This window comes from Onychostoma macrolepis, chromosome 25 (assembly GCF_012432095.1).
Source record: "Onychostoma macrolepis isolate SWU-2019 chromosome 25, ASM1243209v1, whole genome shotgun sequence".
Classification (NCBI taxonomy): Eukaryota; Metazoa; Chordata; class Actinopteri; order Cypriniformes; family Cyprinidae; genus Onychostoma; species Onychostoma macrolepis.
The window spans coordinates 6,341,762-6,368,445 of NC_081179.1; positions in this window are offsets into that span (position 1 = coordinate 6,341,762).

Sequence of the window (26,684 nt, forward strand, 5' to 3'; positions counted from 1 at the left end):
AGGCTGTTTGTTTACCAGCGGTCATTACAGCGTCTCGTCTCTCTGCTGATATCCTCCGCTCTCCCCGCTGAGGCCTGGAGGAAAAACACTTATCTACGGAGGGAAATGTCAACCTGCGGCTGAGAATATACAGCCTTTAAGGGCCACAAAGCACAGCGGAGACAAGCTAATCAGGAAACGATCAGGTGTGAGTATGATCAGGTGCGGTGGATGGGGCAGCCTGGGGCCGCGGGGAAACAGGTTATTACACTGAGGGGTTACTGAACCAACATGTCTGATGCAAAACCAAACAGAAACTGGGTCATAGGTTTTTAATGGGTCCTTCCTATTATGCAGTACCTTTTTAAATAAAAAGAAATTGAATGTGTTGTGTTTTAAGAACTTATCAGTCTTTTTAGAATTACAGTATGTTCTGGTCAAGTTTGTGCACTTCAGCTACACTCTTAAAACTACAGGTGCTTCACGATGCCACAGAAGAACCTTTTTGTCTAAATGATTCCATAAAGAACCTTTAACATCTGAAGAACCTTTCTGTTTCACAAAAGGTTCTTTGTGGTGAAAGAAGGTTCTTTAGATTATAAAAAGGTAAGAAAGAGATGGATCTTTAAAGAACCTTCGACTGAATGGTTCTTTGTGGAACCAAAAATGGTTCTTCAATGGCATCGCTGTGAAGAACCTTTTAAGCACCTTTGTTTTTAAGAGTGTATTCAGTTATTTTATGTCATTTAAAACCAGGGTTATTATAGTTTGGAACTGGAACTAATATTAAAACATTTTCATTACTTGAAATAAAATTGTATTGTATGGCTTGGGTTCGCGAACGAAGATTTAGGAAGGACATCCACATCTTTTACAGGCACGCTGGTGGCTGACGAAGCCTATGTGGGACAGGCAGGTCCTACCACAGTGGCTGCAGGTAAAGGTCTGGTCCAGGATGGGCGCTAGGGGGACACGTTTTTTCCTTCTTCTTCTTATGTCCTCTATACTGGCCCTGCGAGTATCTTCAAAGAGTGAGATGGACTGTGCGCCGCCAGTAGTCACGATCAGCTGCTTGTGTTGCCCACTGACGGTGATCGATGCAGCAAGCAGTAAGGGACTTCTTCAAGGAGTCTTTGTACCGCTTTCATGGTGCCCTGATGTTGCGGTATCCAGAGGGCAATTCCCCATACAGCACGATCTTAGGTAGGCGGTGTTTCTCCATCCTGGAGACGTGCCCTGCCCAGCGAAGTTGTACCTTGAGGACCATGGCCTCAATACTAATGACCTCCGCTAACTCGAGGACTTCAGTGTTGGCAACGAAGTCACTCCAACGAATGTTGAGGATTGTGCGGAGGCAGCACTGATGGAAACGCTCGAGGAGTCTCAGGTGATGACGGTACATGAACCAGGACTCAGCGCCATACAGGAGAGTGGTCAGTACAACAGCTTTGTATACACTGACCTTTGTGTCTTTTTTGAGGTTGTTATTGTTCCAGACACGTCTGTATAGTCTGCTGAATGCGCTGTTTGCCCTAGCCAGCCTGTTATCAACTTCTTTGTCAATATTGGCGTCAGACGAGATCACGCACCCCAAGTAGCTGAAATGGTGGACAACCTTTAGTTCTGTTTGTTCAATGGAAATGCTTGGTGGATGGTACTTTTTTTGTGGTGCAGGCTGATATAGAACTTCCGTCTTCTTGAAGCTGACTTCAAGGCCAAAGATCTGAGCAGTTTTTGCAAAACAGGACGTGATTTGCTGCATAGCTGCCTCTGTGTGAGCAAGGAGGGCGGAATCATCAGCAAACAGCAGCTCCCGGATCAGTAGCTCCATGGTCTTTGTGTGGGCCTGCAGACGCCTCAGGTTAAACACGCTCCCGTCGAGACGAAAACGGATGTATATGCATCAGCGTTGTCGAGGTCCTCTGTGGTCTGCTGGAGCATCATACTGAACAAAATGGTGAACAGTGTGGGTGCAAGAACACAGCCCTGTTTCACACTGTTTGCAATAGAGAAGGGCTGCGAAAGGTTGTTGCTATGTCTGACTTGTCCAAGCTGACCTTCATGAAGCTGGATGATCATGGTGAGGAACTTTGGTGGGTAGCCTAGTTTTTCCAGAATTTTCCAAAGTCCCTGCCTGCTCACAGTATCGAATGCTTTTGTCAGATCCACAAATGTGACATACAGCGCTTTGTTTTGTTCCCGGCACTTCTCCTGGATCTGCCTCAGGACAAACACCATGTCTGTGGTTCCTCGATTTGCTCTGAAGTCACACTGTGTCTCTGGAAGGTGAGCTTCTGCTATCACGGGTACCAGTCGATTCAGCAGTACCTTTGCGAGGATTTTGCCGGCAACGGACAGAAGTGTTATGCCACGATAGTTGGAACAGTCTGACTTCTTCCCTTTGTTCTTGTACAGAGTGATAATGGCTGCGTCACGGAGGTCTTGAGGGAGTTTTCCCTGCTCCCAACAGCAGACGAAGAATTCATGGAGTCTGGTGTGCAGTGCTGTGCCTCCGTTCTTCCATACCTCGGGAGGGATGGTATCAACTCCTGCAGCTTTTCCACTCTTCAGCTGTTTAATGGCTTCCTCAGTTTCTTGTAATGTTGGTGCCACACCTAGTTCAGTTTTCACTGGTTGTTGTAGGATGCAGTCAATCGCTGGTTCTTGGACTGAGCGGCTAGCATTGAAGAGGGTGTAGAAGTGTTCAGACCAGCGATTCAGAATAGAGTCCTTTTCGGTGAGCAGTTCTTTTCCATCTGCACTCCGCAGGGGGCTCAGGATTTGATACGAGGGACCATATACCGCTTTTAGAGCTTCGTAGAAACCCCTGTAGTCACCAGTATCAGCACAAAGCTGAGTTGTTACTGCGAGGTTGGTCCACCACTCGTTCTGAATTTCTCGAAGCTTACGCTGGAGGGTCCTGCATTCCTGGCGGAAGGCTGCTTTTTTATGCGAGCAGGATGGTTGGGCCAGGTGAGCCTTGTGTGCTGATCTCTTCTTCAGCAGCTCCTGAATTTCTATATTGTTCTCATTGAACCAGTCCCTGTTTTTCTTCGTGGTGAAACCAAGGGTATCTTCAGATGTTTGCAGGACAGCAGTTTTAATACGGTCCCACAGCACTTTTGGGGTTCGGAGGCAAGTCGGCTAGGCAGGTGGATTCCTCTAGCCTAGACTGTAGGCTCTCCTGGAAAGCTGCTCTGACTGCGGCAGACTGAAGGCTGCAGACCTTGAGCTGCTTCCTCAGTGCACCACCTTTCCTTGGCTTAGGCTTAAAGTGGAATGTAATTTTGCAGCGGACAAGGCGGTGGTCTGTGTGACACTCTGCACTTGGCATTACCCTGGTGTGAAAGACATCTTTTAGGTCACGCTGGCGCACTAGGATGTAGTCTATGAGATGCCAGTGTTTTGACCGAGGGTGCATCCAGGTTGTCTTCAGACTGTCTTTCTGCTGAAAGATAGTATTGGTAATGGAAAGCTGCTATTCAGCGCAGAGTTAGAGTAACAAGCGTCCATTATCGTTGCAGTTGCCCACACCATGCCTTCCAAGTACACCTTTCCAGGTTTCTGAGCCTCTGCCCACTCTGGCGTTGAAGTCGCCAAGGATGACAATCTTGTCGTCGGCTGGGACGTCTTGAAGAAGGCTGCGTAGATCGGAGTAAAACTTTTCTTTGTCTGCAGGATCTGCCTGGAGGGTTGGGGCATACACACTGAACAGTGTGGCATGTTGCTGGTCACGAAGTGGTAGATGCATTGAGATGATACGGTCAGAGTGGCCATTTGGCAAGCTTGCAAGCTTGGTAGCGATGGAGTCCTTGATCATGAAGCCGACACCAGAAAGGTGTCTCTCTGTTGCTGGTTTGCCTGACCAGTAGAGGGTGTAACCTGCGCCATGCTCCCTTAGACTTCCTTTCTCTGAAAAGCGGATTTCGCTGAGTGCGGCGATGTCAACATCCAGCCTAGCAAGTTTGTGTGCAATTAGAGCAGATCGTCGCTCAGGTCAAGTGCTGTCAGCTGAGTCTATCATGGTTCTGATGTTCCAACATGCGAGTTTGAATCCTTTCCCACCTTTTAAGGTGAGTGGGATACGCCTCCGTTTCGTTGCTTTATTTATTATTTATGCTTTAGTTTGCCAACTGGGGGATGAAGAGACAAACTTTGTTTAGGCCACCTTTTCTAGGCCCCTCTGCGTGTGGAGCAAGCAGTGCTGTCCCTAAAGAAGGCTGCTTGGTCGCTCAGGGTGCTGCCGGGTGATGATGTCGTCTCCAGGTCATCATCAGATGACCACTAGCGCCTGAGCCTCCTGCATGCAGGATCGAGACTGCGGCTTCCAGTGTCTATCTTACACCTGCCGGTTTGTCGCTTTCCCATCGCTGCAGGACTTTGTAAGACTTTGAGGGTGGGAGGGGTGACGTGGGTATTATCCTGTGGCACTAGGAGCCAGACGTGAAAGATTTAGGAGATGGGTGAGGACCAGTGCTTCTGTCCACTCAAAAGTTGGGTGCAGCTGCCAAAAAACAAAAGGTACTACCTCTACCCAGAGCTCCCTACACCCCACTTGAAATAAAATAAACTGAAATAAAATATAAAAACTTTTTAAAAAATTGCATCTAGTTTCCAAGGTAACATTTTTCATTTTATTTATTTTAACTTGATGCAGTAAAATAATAAAAAAGAAATACAATGCAATAAAATAAAATAAAATGGCAAAAACTAAAGAAAACTCTAAAATATTAACTAAAATTAAAATGATTTGTTTTTTTTAAGAAAATAAAATTTTCACATTTAATTATGAAAAAAATAAAGAGCTTATATTTCATCTAATGTATTTAGAAATATACGATGAGGATGTGATGTACTGCATGACATGTTAGAGTTTGACTGATACCAATTTCTTTGTTTCAGCTCCATTAAATAAAAATTCATGTTAATTTCAGGGCACCCTCGGGAACAATTACCCACATTGTAGCAGTCAGAACAGACCCATCTCATTTACATTTCCTCATTAATACTGATTAATACAGCTCAGATTGGAATTTTTGGTTCAGGTCAGTTTTACTCCACAGATATTTCATTCTTTTATAACTGTATTTATCAACTTACATTTATATCTCAGCTTTAAAGAGATCAAAACCCTGTATTTTTGTCTTCTCTTCGTAAATGTCTTAAATAACTTCAGAAGACTTAGAAAATAGTGCTGTATAGAGTCACATTTAATGGAGCTTGACAAATGCAGGTTTTGAAGACATGAGGTAATGAAATAACAGAAGTCATTTTTTTGTGAATATTCCTTTAACCTGAATTCTCATTAAGGTATAGGGTTATTTTATTTCATTTTACTTTTTATTTATATTTTACTTTACTCTCTTAATAATTATAATAATTATTATTTTTATGTAATTGTTATATTTTAATTGTGTGTGTGTGTGTATTAGTGTTATCAAATCAATTAATTGTGATTAATCACATCCAAAATAAAAGTCTGTGCTTACATAATATATGTGTGTGTACTGTGTATATATATATGTATATATAAATATACACATATATATATATATTAAAGAAATATGTGTAGTATTTATTTATATTTATGTGTAATATAAATCATATATAAATATGAATATGTATATACATGTCATTATTTTTTAATATATATGTATAATATACATATACACAGTACACACACATATTGTAAACACAAACTTTTATTTTGGATGCAATACCAATTAAATAAAAATAATAATCATTATTTCACTATATTCTGTTATTTATTTATTTATTTACATATTTATTTATTCATGCACATCAGTCAAATATGATACTTAATTTATTATATACATTATTAGTGGTAACACAATCTATTTTTATAGTTTACTACTTTGTCAATAATAAGTACTTTATATTTAATTGTTATATTTATTTTTATTTTATATAAATATATTATTTTTTAACTTATATTTATTTCAGCCAAATGTTATACTTAATTTATTAATATATATGATAGTATTTAATAGATTTTTCATATTTTTGTGTATTCTGTTAATATTAATTATTTTATTATTTTATTATATTATTATTTTCATTTAATTGTTAGATTGTTTTATTTACATGTGTTATTTTAATTTTACTATATTATTTTATTATATTTTTATTTATATATCTTTGTGTGTGTGTGTATAAACTTTATTTTGGTACTATTTATTTATTTATTTTCCCTTTCATATCAGCCAATACTGATGATAATACTGCGTTACATATCAAAGTGCAGTAACACAAATAAAGATGTACTATTAAGTTATATATATATATATATATATATATATATAATAGTTCAGAATTGAAGTAGTTTATTAGGAGCTGATGTGTGTGTTGTTCTTTTTTTACACTCAAATAAAGCCTCTGGCAGGCTATAATAGCTGCGCTGACGAATGGCTTGAGATTACTGCCAGCTTGTGATTGTCACTTAATTCCATTAATATTTCATTCCACTTTCAGTGGAGTTAAACCGGGTCACGGATGTGTCAGGAAAAACTGTGCCGAGAGACTCTGCAGTGGAAAATCCACAAGCAAACATTTCAATAATTTAACCTGTTGGATTTAACCCGTCTCTTCATTATTTCATCAGACCAGAGAGACTATAGAGCTAGTTCACTTAAAATTGAAAACTGAGCCAATTACGCGCTGTTCCAAACTTGGCTTTCATTGGATACAAAATATTTGAAAGCATTATTTACTAATTATATGTCTTTTTATAGGCTGCTAAAAGCATACTTTTTCCTCTTCACTGTCTTTGACGTCATTACTCAGTTGCTAGTAAATGGTTTGAGATTGTGTGTGTTCCTGTGGTGACATAATTTCCTTCAGCTCCAACCACATTACTGACCAAAAACTTGCTCCAGACCTCCAAAATCTGAATTGTCACGGACAAGTCCTTTAAGCTGAGGAATGAAACTCTGGTCAGTCAGACTCGGGCACTGAGTGCCTGTGGAGATGTTTTCGGTAATGATCTCAGAATTGGAGTGCTGGACTTTTCTCTGACAAACACTGCCAAGCTTCACGGCCAGGGTGCTTTCTGTACTGGCGTGCTGCCAGCGACAAGAGCTGAACATTACTCACCACAGAGCAGAGCACTCTGGGAAAAATTTTTTTTGCTACTCTAACGGAGTTGTTTAAAAATATGTGTAATTGATGTTTCTTGTTGGATTCGGTTTCCGAGAGGACCAAGATCTTTATGTTCTCAGATAATGGCAGGTCATTTGTCTGGCAGAGAGTGAACGCAGGATCTCTAAAAGCCTGGTGTCTTCAAACTCCTGCAATCAAATCAGTGTTGTTATTATTAACTAAAATTATTTTGGTAAAAAAATGTTTTTGGTAAGTGAAATAAAGTTGAAATAAAATAAATATTAGATAAAAAAAAAAACTTAAAGGGGTCATTGGATGCCCATTTTGCACAAGCTGATATGATTCTTTAGGGTTTTAATTAAAAGTCTATATTGTACTTTGGTTAAAATTTCTCAATGGTAGTGTAAAAAACACCTTTTTAAACCTGTTAAAATCAGCTCTGTTTTTAGCAAGCCATTATAGTCCATGTCCCTTTAAATGCTAATGAGCCCTGCTGACCCCATCCCTTTCTTCTGTGGGGTGACGAGCAGTACTGTAAACTTCAGCCGTGAAACTGGCTAACTAGCATATTATTAGGAAAGGCAATTTGCAAAGATTCATAAAAAAACCCTTATACTTACTTCTTCTGTAGATGAAGCTGGATCACGAATGATTCGCGAACACAGACGCATTTAGGCAGATTGGGGATCGGCGCATTCCCTTCAAAGCAAAAGTAACGTTAATCCTCTGCGTCTTCAGCGGCTCTGATGTCGGGAGTAAATGACGACTGCTATATTCATTATTACATCCAACAAAAAACACCTCAATTGGAGATGTTCTTGATTTCCCCTGCACTGGATTCAACACAATGGCGGACTGATGACAGCTCACTCAGGGCAGGTCTCAGGTAACACGGCCTTGTTAATCAACTATCGTGGGAGTGGTCTGTACAGAACTACGTCATTCTGACAGGAATCTCAGAAGAGCCTGATTTGAGAAAGGGGATTTTAAAATAGGGATTTCAAAAAAAGCACTGGGTGGATTTTTATCATTATAGGCTGGATGTGTACACACACTTCCAACACACATTTATGTTCAAACAACTTGGAAAGTGAATTTTGCATCTGATGACCCCTTTTAAAGAATGTAAGCCGAAATTGCCTTTGCAACTAATTAAAATAATTTGGAATACTAAAATAACTAAAACTAAATTAAAAAAATTAATATATAGAAAAATAAAACTAAGTAAATAAAAATGACAAAAAACATATACCAAAATGATTAAATATACATATGAAAATAAAAACTAATTTAAAATATAAATAAATACAATTATTATTTATTATTATAATATCAATATAATTTAGTGCTGTCAAACAATTACTCGCATCCAAAATAAAAGTTGTTTACATAATATATGTGTGTACACATGCATGTACATATTTAAATATGTTATATTTGTATATTAAATATATTTATATATAATATAAATTGTATAAATATAAATATATACATGTAAATATTTTCAAAATATATACTGTATGAGTGTGTATTTATATATACATAATAAATAGGCACAGCACACACACATATATTATGTAAACAAAAACTCTTATTTTGGATGCGATTAATCGCTTGACAGCACTAATATAATTATTTATAAATAATGCTAAAATAACACTGGATCCACTTGATCTCAATGCAAGGACCTTAACCCTCTGGGGTCTGAGGTCATTTTGGAGCCCTTGAGATGTTTTGACATGCCCTGATATTTGTGCTTATTTCAGCTACTTAATATACAATAATATCATAATATATTCAGTGCAGTGCTTATATTGTGATATCTCAGATCGTTTGGTGTAGTTCACTATTTAAGCATTTTAAACATGTTTTTTAGGAAAAATGTTTCTTAAATGTTGTGTTTATCTACAAAAATCCTGTCAATGGTATACTCTTTGGTTAATGCCACATTTACGGTAATTTTTTATAAATTTAACTAGATGAATATAATACTTTTTTTTTTTTTTTTTGAATTATGCAAAGCCTGACTATGAAAACAGTGAACCTGAATGAATTTGTTATTCACACCTGCATTTAAGATTTGTTATGAAATCATATGTGCATGACATAAGGTCTATTTTAGTGTGATTTTGGTCAATCGCTGTTGCACTTTGATGTATTTCCAAAATTATATTAGTGCTAGCTTTTTACAGCACTGTGACTGGCACAGATTATGAATATGAATAGTTAATGTGCAGAGCAAACGTTTGAAACGAATCGGCTCAATGTGGAAATCAATCATCAAACCGACGTAACAGATGAACTTCTTCACAGCACAGGTTTTATTGATGGCTTTTCCTGCCAAGTAATTTGCGAATCACCCAAAGGAGCTGCTGGAAATAGTGAAGCTTTCAAAGACTCTCCCATGAACTGGTTTACTTTTTCCTCATTTTCATGTTTGATATTCATATGAGAGCATTCAAAATATCTGAATGCATTTTCTTTTTTTAAAAAAGTATACAGAATGCACAAATATACACAACCCCAAAGTGCAACAGTGATTTAACAAAATCACTAAAATAGTCATGCATGCATAATTTCAAACCAAATCTAAGTGTAAATGTAGGCCTAAGTACCTATTCAAATTCATTTAGAATTCACTGATAATGCTCTTAAAGTAATGTTTTACATAATTTATTGTTAAAAGTAAAAATAAAAAATAATATAATAATAACCAGTGACCAATAAACAAAACAAACAACCATAAGGTTAAAAAAAACTGTGATAACTAAAAAGTATGTGAATGAGAAATTAGAATGAGTTTTTTGATGATCATGGTTTTTCAGATGAACTTCACAGCCCATGGTTTATTGATGGCTGTTCCTGGCAAGTAATTTGTGAATCACCCAAAGGAACCAGAAAGCTTGTTTCCACTACAGGATAATAAAAAATTTAAAAAGCTAATTGGACTTTTTATCTCAGAATTTTTTTCTGGAAATTTTGAAAAGAAAAGTTATACTTGTGAGATAAAAAGTCAGAATTGCAAGATATAATCTCAGAGTTCAGAGAAAAAATAAATAAAAATTGCGAGATGTAAACTCAGAATTGAATGATGTCAGAGAAAAATGTCAGAATTGTGAGTTCCAAATGGAGAATTTAGAGAACCAGTCTGAGTTGGGACAGAAACTAACAATTCTGAGAAAAAAAAAAGGCAGAGCTATAAACTCAGAATTGTATGATGTAGATGCAGAATTTAAAGAAAAAAGTCAGAAATGCGAGATATATACTTAGAATTCTAAGGAAAAAAGTCAGAATTGTGCAATACACTGTAAACAAAAGTCAGAAAAAAAGTCAGAATTGCGAGATATATACTCAGAATTTGGAGAAAAAAAAAGTCATAAATGCAAGATATTTATTCAGAATTCTGAAAAAAAAGTTAGAATTGTACAATATAAACTCAGAATTTTGAGAAAAAAAGTCAGAATTGCAACATAGAAACTAATAATTTAGAGAAAAAAGTCAGAATTGTGAGATCTAAATGCAAAATATAGAGAAAAAAGGCAGAATTGCAGGATATAAACAGAATTTAGAGAAAAAAGTCAGAATTGCGAGATATATACTCAGAATTCTGAGGGAAAAAGTCAGAATTGTGAGATAAAAATGCAGAATTTAGAGAAAAAAAGTTAGAATTGCGAGATATAAACAGAATTTAGAGAGAAAAGTCAGAATTGCAAAATAGAAACTAATAATTTAGAAACAAAAAAGTCAGAATTGCGAGATATATATTCAGAATTCTGAGTGAAAAAGTCAGAATTGCGAGATACATACTTGAAATTTCGAAAAGTTTATATATATATAAAAGTTTACATCTTGCAATTCTGTGTTCAGATCTTGCAATTATCACTCATTTTTTTCTCAGAATTCTGAGAAACAAAGTCCAAATTGTGAGATAAAGTAGTTACTTTTTAAAATTGTTTTATTCTGTGGTGGAAACGGGCTTCCATAACTTTCAGACACTCACACGTCAACTGCTTTATGTTTTCCTCATTTTTATGTTTGATGTGCATTTAAAATAACTAAATGCGTTTTACTTTTTTAGAAACAGTGGAACAAACAGGCCCAAAATGACCAATTTATAACACAAAGTGCACATTGCGTTCTCTGCCACAAGGGGCACTATAGCGGAGGCTATTCCTCTTCTATGACCACTTTTCTCATTCAGGTCAACTACTCCAGGGCTCAACAGCACTGTACAACTACTCACACTAAATAATACGACAGAACGCACAAACATACGCGACCCTACGCGAACTGTGGAGATGTGCATGTGTTCATGAGTTAATTAGCCCGCTCTCCAGCCTGTTACTGCAGACTGTCCTCTCGTTAATACATCAGGGTTAACAAACCCTTCTGCCCTGTTAATTACACTCCTCTAATATAGCTGGATCATTTTCATTCTGCGTTTATGATGGAGATACACACAGACGAGTGGGTTATCTTTCCTGTCCCAGTTCTCATTTAGGTAACAAAGCCGAACAGCCGAACAAAGGGTTTCTTATAATATCATTTGATTAGTTTTCCTATCACAGCTTCTTATAATAAAGGACAATATTTATTTTTAAAAGAAAGCCTGATTTAGTAATCTCGGTAACTCAAATCACAAATGACCTATCAGACATGTTTTTCATATCAGCGGAAAATGATATTGCTGTAGACATTTTAACAACCGCATTAGCTTGAGGTTTTTATTTAATGAGGATCCTTAGATGACCTGGGATGAATAACAATTTGCGCAATATCCGTCCTAAATGGCATTCGAGATTGGGCGTCCCGAATCATAATACACTGAAAAAAGCTTTCCAAAGGTTCACAGCACACTATTTCTGGAGGATTTTTGATGTAAGCATCCATGCACAGTATTATTGTCTAATATTGCCCACAAGCCATATAAAAGGAGATTGTGAAGGTTACCTTTTGACTTTTTGATTTGTATGCACCACTTTTAAGGTTGTAAAGATTTTGACTTTTGAATAACCTCTTCCCATTTGAATTTTAGTTGAAGATTTGAGCTGCTGCAGGGTCAAACCAGAAAGTGTTTTATCAAATAAATATTTTCTGAATGAATTTTCAGCTGCAAATGAAATGAAGGCCTGTAATTGTGTGCGAAGCCATGTGAACATTTTATCGTGTTCAGAGTGCAGCTTGGAGTCATTAAGAGATGATTTGAAGTTATTAAATTGTGTCAGTGCAAACTAACTCTTTCAGAAAAGCACTCTCTGATCAGAAGAAGACCAAAACATTACTGCAGAAATTACACAGATTAATCACAGTATGCCTTTAAAGGGCCCACATTTAGCATTTTATGAATTCATTTATTTTGAATTAAGACGACATGCTCTGTTCCTCACACAAAGCTAACTTGGAATATTTATTTTCATTAGTTCATTTGACATTTTCGTCCAATTCTGATTAGTTTCTATACTGTACAGATCTTAAGACTGTGATTATGGTTGCCACCCGCCAGTAAGTGTTAGGATGAAACATTCTTAAAATAATGCTTATGGAACACTCTTGATACACTTTCTCACAATGTTGAGAGAAAACATGTTTTTGGAACAATGTTCTCAGAACATGTTACTGATTTTGTTTGCATGTTCTCAGAATTTGTTCAGAACTATGTTCAACAACAGTCTTCAGTAATAACAATAGAACGTTCTCAATGGAATGTTCCTCTAATGTTTACATAACCAAGAAGAAACGTTCTTAATTCTTAACATTCAAAAAAGGTTGTTTTGAACATTTAAAAAACATCCAGAAATAAAGTTTTCATAACTGTTTCAAGATGCTAAAATGAATTGTTCCTCTAACATGCATAACCAAGAAAAAAAATATTATTTAGATATTAAAAATTGGTGTGGTAAACATTGAGAGAACATTAAAATGTAATATTCTCATAACAGTATCATACAATTGAATGTTCCTCTAACCATCATTTAACCAAGAATAAGCTTTCTTGCTTAAAATGCAGACAAATTTGGACATAAAAAAAAAAAATCAGGAACAATATTTTCATAATGGATTCAAAATGATAAAATAGATTGTCCCTCTAATGCTCACAAAACCAAGAAAAAAGTTATTTAAATATAAAAACTGGGTGTTTAAACATTGAGAGATCCTTTAAACGTAATGTTTTTAGAATGATAAAATGGAATCTACACTGTAAAAAAAAAAAAATAAATAAAAAAAATAAGTTGAGCCAACTTAAAATTTTAATGCAACCAGCTTCAGCAGATTTTTGAGTTTTCTCAACTTGTCATTTAAAGTTTATACAACAACAATTTGAGAATCTCCCACAAAAATAAGTTGAGCAAACTCAAAAATCTGCTGAAGCTGGTTGCCTTAAAATTTTAAGTTGGCTCAACTTTTTTTTAAATTTTATTACATAACCAAGATGAAGCGTTCTTAATACATACGTTTTGAACATTTAAAAACATTAAGAGACACATAATGGTTTAAAAATGACAATGTTCCCTGCAATGTTCCTCTAATGTTTGCATAACCAAGAAATAATGTTCTTTAAATATAAAAAAAGTAAAAGTAACATTCGTTTTATAATGATAACATTGATTGTTATGTGTGTGTGTGTGTGTGTGTGTGTGTGTGTGAGTGAGAGATATAAACACATAGATGTTTCTTCCTAAGAAAAAGACCCAAATAATCTCTCAGGAGATTTTAATGTCTCAAACATGTTGTATGTTTTGTATGTTTTATATATATATATATATATATATATATATATATTATATATAATATTTGTTTATTTATCAGTGTTTTATCACAGGAGCCAGTGTAACCATTTTTTTTCTTAGCCTGGAGTCACAGTAGGTTCTTCGATCTCAAAGCCTCAGGTGAGCATGGCATTGAAGGGTGTTATCCACACTGCACGATGTGTTTGAAAAAGCCCACTGTTTAAATACAGGATGTGTTTAGAAAAGCAGAACTGCTCCAGGTCGCTGTTATTGTGTTAGGACTAAGAACTGTGGGATGTGGACGACTGTTGGGGAAATTAAATTTGCTGGGCTACAGGGGACATTCCATCAATATCGCTCCGCTCTCCGCCGAACACAAACCAAATCAAACTGGTGCCACGCACACGCATACACACACTTGCGGCGAGAGACAGACAGTGAAAACAGCAGACGGGGCACCAGGTCATTCTTTTTTAAGGTCAGACCAGAGAAAATGTGCTTTTATCTGAGGAAAATGTGTCATTGCAAAGTACTGCAGTTATAAAGCTCCCCATTTGAATCCCAGCAGCATGAGAAACATCACAGAAACCTGCTCAGTGTGTGTGTGGCTTCCTGAATGCCACGGCAATAAGAGACGCAGTGAAACCTCCCGCATTTCACAGGCTCTCGACGGAAAATCATATTCGCACTTTATCAAGGAAACAGTGTCCATTGAATATTTGTTATTAGTTAAGGATACATGGAAAAAAAATTACAAATCTCATGAATATCTGAAATGTTTCTTCAAGACATCACAGATATTAAACAGAGAGCAAATGACTTCTTACATGTTTCTTCTGAGAAAAAGACCCGAAATCTCATGTCTCCTCTGAGGAGATCTTAAAGGGGCAGTTCACATTAAAAATTTGTAATCATTTAACTCTCATGCTGTTCCACACCTGCATGACTTTCTGTTTTCTGTTGAACACAAAAGAAGGTATTTTAAAGAATGTTGCTAACCAAACAAGTTGCTGGTAGCCATTGACTTCCATATTAAATTTTTACCATACTATGGAAGCCAATGGCTACCGTCAACTGTTTCAGAAGAAAGAAACTCATTCAGGTTTGAAACAACATGAAGGTGAATAAATGATGACAAAATTTTCATTTTTGGGTTAACTGTCCCTTTAATGTCTCAGACTGTGCTCAGATTTGAAACCAAAATGTGCAATTAAAAGAAATGTTTTATATTTTTAAATTATATTCTTACTGTATGTCAGCTAGTATCTCCTTTTTTTGAAGAAACATCTGAAGTCGAACTACAGCAGAACTGCTGTAGAATTCAGAAGAATTTCAATGAAACTGGGAATATTTTGAAGTGAGAAGAAAAAATCCCGTACAGTGTGTCCAAACCACCTGCCTGCAACCATTCAGTAACATGTTATATCAGTGGAAATTTGAGCAGAGCTCCAAGTAAGCCATTGTTTTAATGAAGAAAATATCCTCAGTTTGTGTTTCAGAGAGAATCCAAGACAAGTCACAGAAAGAGAAAACATCGCTGGTCAACAGCTGAAAAATTTCCTCATTGTGAGTTTTAGTTAGGCTGAATTTAGTTAGTGTCATTTGGCAGAGGGCAGAAGCAGCCAATGAGAAAAGCAGGTCAGGCGGAAAACAGGCAGGATGTAAATTTGAGTGTCAGGGTGAGAAATGGCGCGTATAGTCGCACGAGCAGAAGATCCGCTCGACAGGAACCGCAGGAACCGGGCCAAACAGACACACGACTCCCAAAATAGAACCATCTAGAGCTGCAAATCCGGGCCTGCAGGAGATTCTCACCGTCAGGAGAGCTGGAGATCGACTGCGAAACTCTAATTATGTCTCTCTCTGTCTGTCTCTCTCGTTTCTCATCACAGTTCAGGTTGCATTTCTGTTCTATATTTCAGAAATGTCAGGTAATTAGTGGTATTTTCTATGGTAAGAATCACCATCACAATTCATCATAATAAAAGTATTAACTTTCTGTTTGTGCTACAGATATTAAAGGGATAGTTCACCCAAAAATTGTAATTCTGTCATCAATTACTCACCCTTAAGTTGTTAAAAAAATCTATATGAGTTTCTTCTTCTGTTGAACACAAGATTTTAAAGAATGTGGGTAACCAAACAGTTGATGGTAGCCACTGACTTTCATACTAGGAAAAAAATAAAAATGCTATGGAACTTTTTGGTTACCACAGTCTTCAAAATATCTATTGTATTCAACAACAAAAAGAAAGTCCAACAGACTTGGAACAAAATCAGGGTGAGTAAATGATGACAGAAGTTTCATTTTTGGGTGAACTATCCCTTTAATACTACTCCAAAATGTGCTTTTTATAAATGAGTAGATGCTTTTGGTCCACAATTAATAATACAAAATATAGCTGCAAACAGCAATTATCGGGGTTCAAGTGCTTTAAGACATTTTAGCACATAAGGAAAAAAACATTGTATATTATTTAACATGCCTGTAACCAGCTAAATAAATGATTAAAAAGAGCATTTTTGGCAATTGCAGGTCATTTACTAAAGAAATATAGTGTTTTTGAAGCCGTTTTAACTGTTACAGTGCCACCTACGGTCCATAATGCTTTGCGTGCTTGTTTAGAATCATCTGAGGCAGTTTTTATTTAGGATTTATAGGCTTTTGGGTATATGTGCCCTGTTTATAAACGACCCCATTATAGCTACCCAAAAGGTTTTTTGATAATTATTGACCTAGAGAGTCCAGAGAATTGTGCTGCAGAATTGTAGGTTTAGTGAAAAACCTAGGACTAGTTTGCATAAGTAGATTACAAAATTGAGAATATTTAATAAATTATTTGATTGACAGCAGTGGCTCTTGAAGCAAAGTTGCTTGGTATGAGGAGATCTATCAAATTATATGAATATTGTGTGAAACACCATGTGATAACAGAGGCGTAAAACTCATTAGCACCACCTAGTGGCCGAGTTCGTTCAAAATTCTTATAGACGTTTAGGACCATGAGGCCTTGTCTAATAAGTGCTCAAACTTCATTTTTTGAGATACGTCAGTGTCCTCATAGACCCTCATTGCACTTTGGAAAAAGACACTGTATAACCAATTTTCAAGCCATTCGGAGTGCGTAGTTACAGCTGTTTTTATGTTTTTTTTCCTTCTTATAGCACCACCAAGTGGACAAACTTTTTTTTTGCACTGTGACCTCATATTGAGCTCTTATGTCTCAAAATATCTCTTTCCTTTCAAAAGTTGTAGGCGTTTTAGTAAAAGCGGCTCAGCTCATACGAACGTTTTGGCGTCCCATCGCAAAAGTGAGTTGAAAGTTCAACTTTCATTTTTGATAATTACTGATATTCACTCTCATGCATTGGGTTGGTTCCGATTGGGTGAAAAGCCTAGGACTAGATGACAAAAGTAAGTTTTTCAAAAAATCCAAAATGGACACTTGAGCCTATGACTGACAGTTTAGGAGATATGAGCGTTTTCGTACATTTGATCGCTGTAGCGCCCCCGTCAGACAGATTGGGGTGCACCTTGGTGACATTGTAGATAGCGTGAGTACTACCATCCTTCCAAGTTTCAAGTCTCTACAACTTACGGTTTGGTCTGTCCGATCACTTTTAGGGGAGAATGCTGATCCATTCTAACAATTACGGTACTAAAAACCATTTGAAGCACTTTAGCTATGTATATACAGTAGCAATGATCTGGCAACCGTACTGCAACATGCTAAAATTCACTCAGGACATTATAGCAACTGCACAGTAGGACTGAATATGCAGAGACTGTAGTGGTGAGGTTTATGTGAGCCAATAATTTGCATATTTCCTTCAGAAAATGTAAAAAATCTAGTTTCTCCGGTATTAAGCAATATTAAAAATCTCCGGTATTAAGCAATATTTAAAGTCATAATAATTGTTATTGTCTCTCACTGCAGTGCTGTGGCACTCGTCGGGGGGCTGAAATGGTCTGGACTGATGCAGATTGCTGTTTGTAGCTGCAGCCCTGAAAAGCACTTAAAGTGTGCTTTGAAAGAGGGCTGCTCCCTCCCGAGGCCACGTCTCTCCGTGTGAGTGTCTATGCACTTCAGAGATTTCTGCACTTTTACACCAGTAGTCTCTACAGCCTTCCAGCAAAGCAGGAAAATCGTTCTCCTCACTCTCTCTCTCTCTCTGTGTTACCCTGTTTAACCCATGTCTGGGGATTTTGTGTACCACTAACATCTCTATTGGATATAATCAGTGTCAAAATTTAATGGAGCTATAAATATTATTTTAATTTTGTCCTAAGATCACTGCGTGTGGTTTGGTTTTTATACATTATGAAAATCTTATGCTATTCTGGTCCTGCCTTCAATGTGAGGCTATGGGATTTTTCTAATTCATCACCCAACTCTGGCATAAAAAAAATGTAAGTCACCTCTCCTCAATAAAACTGTGATTTGAGGTATCGTTGTTGTCCGTAGCACAACTCAGCTAGCAATTTTAGATTATACAAACGCTGTGGGAATATTGTTTTAAAATGTTTCTAAAACATTAAAATGGCAATTTGTTTTGTTACAAAAAGTTTTTGTAAGATTTAAACATATCATGATAATAATGTTTAAATGTTACAAAAAACGTTTTTTCATTTTATTTACGTTTATTTTTGCCCAAAATAGAAAGTTATTTGAACATCGGTTTTTAATACTCTAAGAACATGAATATGTCCAGTTTATAGGTCAAGATATAATGTTATTTAAAGGTTACAAAAACATTTTTTTACAACATTCTACGAACTTTATTTTTACCCAAATATAACGTCATATGAATGCTTATTTTGAATATTCTTAGAATGCTAAAATGTCCATAACATAAATGTTTCTTACAATGTTCTACTAACTCTACTTTCACCCAATATATATATATATATATATATATATATATATATATATATATTATTGTTGTGATATAATGTTATTTAAAACGTTTCTTACAATGTTCTACTAACTTTATTTTCACCAAAAATATAGCGTTATTTGAACACTATTAAATAATGTTAAAATGCCCAGTTTTCTTGTCAAGATATGACGTTATTTACAGGTTACAAAAAACATTTCAAGTACAAATAACACCATAAGGATGTTCCAATAATGTTGATCACAGAATGTTTTCTGTCAGTGTTGAGAATGTATAGGGCCTATCAAATATGAATAAAATGATAAAAACATTCCATAAATATTACTTTTGGAACATTTTGATCTAATATATCATAACTTTAAAAAAAACAAATGCTAGTGAAAGTTGTGAGAATGCTCCCTGTTAGCTTGGAAATAATAATTATTATATTAACAATTTGCATCAGTTAGCTAGCAAGCGTTAGATCAGGAATCCACCTTGTTTCTTTACACTAATTTTTACAGAGTTTGATTTTTTACACACTGTCTGTGTGTCAACAGTGTAAAATATGCAGCAGCTAATTACGAGTTGCTAAACTTGTCTCTTTGCCGCTAGCATTCACACACCATTACAAACACACACACACAAAAGCCCTCAGGCGTACAGAACTGTCACCAGTGTAAACACACATTAAAACCAAGAAGCTCTCCTGAAAACATCACACACACTTGGAGTCATTAGCTTATTTTTGACACTGGATATTTCCTCCTGATAACCCGATGTTCCACAGTGTGAATGTGTTAACATTATTTGATGTGCTCACAGAGTCAGATGAAGACACTGCAGCAGCATTTCATTTAGCTTTGCTGGAGTGTGAGACGCCTAGCCCTGAAGGCTAAGAGATATGAAATCCAATCATGAGACATTCAAGACAGGATAGTCAAACCATAACTGTGTTTGAAATAGAGTATTAGTGTATTCAATGGCATACTGAAAAAGATTAAATTTACTTTAAAACTTTACACATACTTTAAAACATACTTTAAAAATTAAATTTAAAATATGAAAAAAAAAAAAAAAGTTAAAGGGTTGTTGTGTTTGTTTGTACTCCTGCCAAAATTCTTGTAAATAAATATCAATATGACTATAATAATAACAATTCTTCTTATTATTATTAATAAATAAAATTAATTTTACTATTGTAAATATTGCTATTGTAACATTTCACTGTAAAACTAAAATTGAGTATTTAATAAAAATAATGTAATAATTTTATTTGACGGAAATAATACCCAAGTTTGCTGTGTATTTGCTGTGTTTGCTTGTATTCCTGCACACACTGTAAAAAAAAAGTTGAGCGAACTTCAATTTTTTTTTCCTATTCTCAGATGTTTGTTGTATAAACTTAAAACGATGAGTTGAGAAAACTCAAAAATCTGCTGAAGCTGGCTGCCTTAAAATTTTAAGTTGGCTCAACTGTTTTTTTTTTTTTTTTTTTACAGTGCAGTTTGGCCACGTTATACATCAATATGACAACAACAACAACAACAATAATAATAATAAACTATTATTATTATTATTATTATTATTATTGTTGCTCAATAAAAATCTAATATTACTATTTTAAATGTTACTATTGTAATATTCCACTGTGGAAAAAAATCTAATATTTTTAAAAAAATATAATAATTTTATTTGACAGTACAACTGTAAAATGACACCAAATATATTAAATATTTATGACCATACTCTATATCCCTAAACCTTCCCAATGCCTAAACTTAACAACTACCTTACTAACTATTAATAAGCAGCAAATTAGGAGTTTATTGAGGCAAAAGCCGTAGTTAATGGTTTGTTAATAGCGAGAATTGCACCTTAAAGTAAAGTGTGACCTAAAAATTGAATACACTAGCATTGTAAACACATTGCATTTTGGGATATAATACTCCGTGCAGTGCACTAGTTGTACATTTTGGTTAATGAATTATTCCATTAGTAAACCGCACAGTACAAACGCAAATATAGTATACAAAGTACAAATAGTATTTTAGTATGCCTTTCACCTACAGACATTGCCTAATGCTAGCATACTTTTTTATGTACTATATATATATATATATATATTTTAAATAATGTATATCAGTATGCAGTATGCATTGATACATGTTTCGAACAGTAGTATGCTTCATTGTTGCCACTGTGTTGCATGTTTAATTTAGCAGTGTGCATAGTTCGGCAGATGTAGTAATCTGAGTTTCTCATGCATACAGTACAAAAAACAGGATACTGTGTGCAGTTTACATACCGCATACTGCAAAATTAATCTGAGCACTAAATTAGTATGCTATTCTGACCATACCGCATGCATATAGACATTAAGTGCAGATCTGATTAGTCTTGGTTTCTCTAGAAGCTTTTTTGGCAGGATTTGTGACAGTATATACTAATGTCAGGACTCTCTCTCTCTGTGTGTGCAGTGTGGGCGTCTCTATCTCCAGCAGGCTGATTTAAACTCTCATACCATCTCAGCAGGGTTTGGATACGCTCTAAGAATCGCACAACGCTCAAACCAAACGTCCCAGAACTGTTCCAGAACACTCGGTTTGAGCACACGTGACACCAGAAGTCCTGAGGGTTGGATGTCAATCTGGCTCTCAATCACATGTAAGTGCGTTTTAGTGTTCTGACCGACCCGTGTCACGTGATGTGAATGGGATGAGAGGTTTCAGACACGTGCTGCATGCAGGAGGCATTACAGCTGTGAAAAAACTGACAGTTCCTTTAAGGCAAATCGGTGCACTCAGCAGCCATCTTGGCAAAAGTTGCCAACTTCAGTAGAGGTACGCTGTCAATTTTAAGAGGGTATTGCAAACTCTCCGTTTGAGATTTATTGGTAGCAGATGTATATATTGTAAACAAACATAAAATGTTACATAATATGTCTACATGTAAGCTAGGTGGCTATAGAACAATGCTAAAAAGGTTAAATTAAAAAGATAATGAAAATTACCCCATGATTTACTCACCCTCAAGCCATCCTAGGAGTATATGACTGGTGTATATCTTTCAGATGAATACAATCGGAGTTATATTAAAAAAAAAAAAAGTCCTGGCTCTTCCAAGCTTTATAATGGCAGTGAATGGGGGTCAAGATTTTGAAGCCCAAAAAAGTGCATCCATCCATCATGAATAGGTGTACCATGATAAATCGATTCATGGATTTGCGATTTTCCGAATGCAAAAAATTTCCATATTTAAAATTTTATAAACCGTAAACTCTAGCTTCCACTGTCATACTTGAGTTCATGAGAAAGTGGCATTCCAGCGGATGATGTAGGATGTAGGCAACTGCGGTGATGAATGCGGAATCGCAGAGGAGAGAGCAAAAAAAAAAAACACCGGTCAGTCAAGAGGAGACTGGTTTTCCTTTGCTGTAAACAAAACTTGGTTTTCGCGAGACTAGCATATTCTTACCGGAGCTTAGGCTATGCCTACATCCTGCATCATCCACTGAAACACCACTCTCTCGTGAACATGTGGACAACAGTTAGCGGAAGCTAGAGATTACGGTTTATAAAGTTTTAAATATGGTTATAATTCTTATACAAATGCATCGATTCTGCTTTATTAGAAGAAATTTTAAAGATATTCATTAAATTTCACAGCCTAAGAAAACACTTACTCAGAAGTCACTTTCAAAGCAAGCAGCTGAAAAGAAATGTGGCAAATTGATAAACCTGAACATCAAAAAAAAAATTCTGCATGGGAAACTTTCCGCCTTCACGTGAAACTCCCGATCTCGTGGTTTCCTATTGACATGACTGAAGTTTGTCTGCAAAATTTCTTCAAACAGTGGTAAATGAGACTGCACTTTAAGACACTAACATACGTTATAAAATGCATAGCCTATACAAGCCTGTCGTAAATTTTACTTTTTAAAATAAAACCAGGCTAAAAACAAATGTGCATGTCCAATAATTTAAACTGCAAGGTGATTGGCTCTTTCAGCTGGAATATGCAAAATCAAACCAAATATTCAGTTTTGTATATTAAGTATATTAAATGTATTAAACTTATGTATTACAATTAGTACACTATTGTAATGTATATATAATGTGAATTCGGTCATACTTTATTTTAATGTTCAATACTCACCATTAACTATGACTTTTGCCTCAATAAACTCCTAATTTGCTGCTTATTAATAGTTAGTAAGGTAGTTATCAAGTGTATCGTCAGTTCTGGCAGGTCACGTTAGTCAAGCTCTCATCAGCTGACTCTCAGCTGATCCACGTCTACCTACAGGGATGCGACACCTATCACAGCACTCATAAGGTCCTTCAGTATTATCGCCAGCTTTCGCATTGCTCAATAGCTAATCACCCTCCTCCATCCCCAACTCCTCCTCCTCTGTCAGTCAGGATTCAGCCTTCTGATTCTCCTTTGTATCAGACTAATGTTACATTAAATTATTGAACCTTAATGACATCTGCAATACATGTATGTTGGTCCTGTTCTGTTTACCCTGGAGGGTTATTGGGTTTATCCATGCTAGGCTGCATGGATGCGCAGGGAGTTCTTGCCCAGAACAGAACCATACCGCCAATCCAAATTGTATGCTAATTATCAGTCATCTTTGACGATAGTGGTCCAGACAGAAGTTAAGTTTAGGTATTGGGTTGCAGGGATGTAGAATATGGTCATGCAGAATATGTGCTTTATAAGTACTAATAAACAGCCAATATGTTAATAATAGGCATGCTAATAAGCAACTAGTTAATAGTGAAGTCCCTATACTAAAGTGTTATACTTCAGTGTTATTGGTTATACTTCAGTTGCTCGTTGTTGGTGTTAGAGTATTGTTATGGTAAAAGCCAATTCACAACATGACTTCTACACATTCTTACTAGCACATAACTTGTGCAGATGTTAACTATAATATTAACATTTATGCTGTGAATAAATCTGGTTAATCTCATATGCATTTGATGTGCTTGGGTGAGTTCATTTACTATACAGCCTCCATATTGAATGTTTTTCTACAAGCATCATGATTCAAGTCTGGTCTGCAACAAGTTCCAGTCCGAATAATGCTTGTTCTAATAATTTCCTGTCAGACACATTTAACTAATGTTCTCTGCTTTTCTGTTTTTCCCCCTCTCTCTTTCTCTCTCCATGTCTGAGTGCTTTACTCAGTGATATTCCCTCAACAGTGTGTTGGGTGTTGGTGTGTTCTGTTGAATCTGGGTCATTCTGCATTATCTTTATTGTGACTATGGTGTGAATGAAGGATCATTTTATTCATTTTAATGCATCACAGAAATCCAGTGCATCCAGGCCGCTACATCCATCCTCTAATTGGTTTGATGTCTGTCATCTTCGCAGTGATTTCTCTGCCAGACCCATTTCTGCTCTACAGATGGTGGCCAGAACATGTGAGAGTTTGTCATATGCGCAGCCAGGAATGGCTTCATCACGGACACACGTAAGTCAGCTGACTGCCGCTTTTGGGTGGAGCTCTTGCAGTTTGTCGGGCTCCACCAGGGGGCCCCATCGTGTTTAATATTACCACCCTCATCCACAGCGGAGCACCATTAGAGATTACTGTTCTTATTAAACTCCACTGCAGTCCTGCCACGGCGCACTCAAAACCCTCAAACACTCTCGGAAGCTCAACAGCGTACTGAAATAAAGATAAAAGGGGAATTTTCAGAGAGGGAATTATGTCTGCAAGACACAAGAGTTTCTTCCAGTCCACCTCCTTTTTCTTAGAGCATTTCTCACAAGTCACGAGCCTTTAGCCTTAGATTGCACGCAGATGGACTCGTATTGTTCACAAAAATGTCTCAAAATTCAAGAACCAGTCTTTAAAGACTTTTTTTTTTTGGAGTATTATTAGTGCACTGGTAAACTTAAAGGTGTCACATTGGCTAACAAGAAAGAAAGAATTAATCACTGGATTTGCAAGTTTCATGGCATTAGATTTATGAAATAAACAGTAGTCAAGAGTTTGATATAAGACAGTTAAAAATATATATTTATTTATAAACGGTCTTATATAATTAATTTCAACTGACTAAAATAGCAATATCAACTGAAATCATTGAAATTTCCAATGAAAATACTATACAGTATATATATATATATAAAACTTTGATTTTGGATGTGATTAATCGCGATTAATTGTTTGACAGCACTAGTATTATTACAGCATAACTTCAAGTTCAGTTATGTATTTACATGTTTTTGTGCAGATTATTGACTATGAGTGGATTATTTGAATGAATCATATTCTTTCTCTGTTTCTTCTTCTAAAACATTGTTAAAATCTCCCAGTTAATGGGGAACACTCTCAGAACTTTGGCTAACATTCTGGTTCTCTCAAAATTATGTACAAACGTTCTTCCAGTAATGTAAATAGAATGTTTTTAGTGTCCTCAAAACGTTAGCACAAAAATGCTATTTATACATAATGGAAGGTTTTTCAGAAACATTTCAGTTGGACGTTTGAATATTACTACTTGTTTCAGAATGTTGAGCTGTGTTCCCATAATGTTTGCAAAATTATAAAATGTCAGCATAACCAAGAAAACATTTTTAAAACCATTCATAAACTATTCAGAAATAAAATGTTCACAACTTAATGGGAACATTGGCACAACGTTCTTAGAAAATATTTTTGTTATTTGGGTTGCAGAGTTTTGTCAACAGCTTGTTGTACACGTCAATCAAAACAGCCTCTTCCTGTCCAAGTTGACGGTTCGTGGCCAGAAAAAGCTGGACCAGACTTCATATTAGTGTCAAAGATCTACCAATTTGAGACTAAAACATCTTCCAGTGTCTTCTGCCATATATCGGCACCAACCAGGAAAATTTCCCTGAATGACAGACCCCCAGTGACCAAGACCCCAGAGATCAGAGAGTCAACACGTCCCTCGGGGCGTCCAGCGGTGCAGACATCCATGTGGTCTCAGCTGAGCAGGTGAAGAGTCTGCAACACAAAGATCCTCCACGGACGAAAGACCATCTCTGATCTAGAAATATCCTCGGGCATAAAGTGCTCCTCCTCTCTCTCTGTCTGTTTGTCTGAGAGTGACGGGGTCTGAAGTTGCTCTTTTTTGATATGACAGTGGAAGTATCACTTCATCTTGTTGATGCCACGGGCCAGTTTGTCATCTGCAGAGACTTCACTCCCCAAAACAAGGTTAAAAACCCCAGCACAGGCCTCGGGTTCCTTTTTAACAGCATCTTCTGTAATCTCTCTCCTCTGTGCGGCCCAAGTGTGTGTGTGTGTGTGAGTTTCCTTTATCAAATACATATGTGACAGTCTCCACACTCTGTCTCTATGAAATGGAGGCCTGAAGGGTCGGACTCTTTAATCTGTCTGTTCTCCGAGAAAGGTTTTCACTCTTTCTGAGTATGAATGAGTTGGGTCAGAGCTCTCATACCCACAGAATGCTGAAGTTTCGTTTCTTTAAATGAAAATAATTAGGTGTTTACTTTTTTTAAGGAACAGTCCTATCATTATTTGTCTATTTATGTCTCCAAATTCTGAGAAGAAAAGTCAGAATCGTGAGAAATAAACCTATACATTTTTTTTTTTTTTTTTTTAGATTTATTTTCGGTGTTTTTGCCTTTATTTTGATAGGACAGTTGAGTAATGACAGGAAGTGAAGTCGGCGAGATCGGGAAAGGTCCACGAGCCAAGACTCAAACTCATGATGCCCAGAGTACAATGGCATTATATGACGGCGTGCTACCCACAAGGCTATCGGCACCCACAAAACAAGGCAAAATAAAAAAATAAAAAATTAAACAAACACAAAAATGCAGCGCTCAACAGACTTCAAAACACTGATTCATTTGAATGTAGATCCATTCAGGAACAACGTTACGAAGTGTTGCTTGTTTCTGCTTGCCTTCATTTGGAACTATTTTGATTGGTGGACCAAAAAGACACAATTAACTGATAATAGT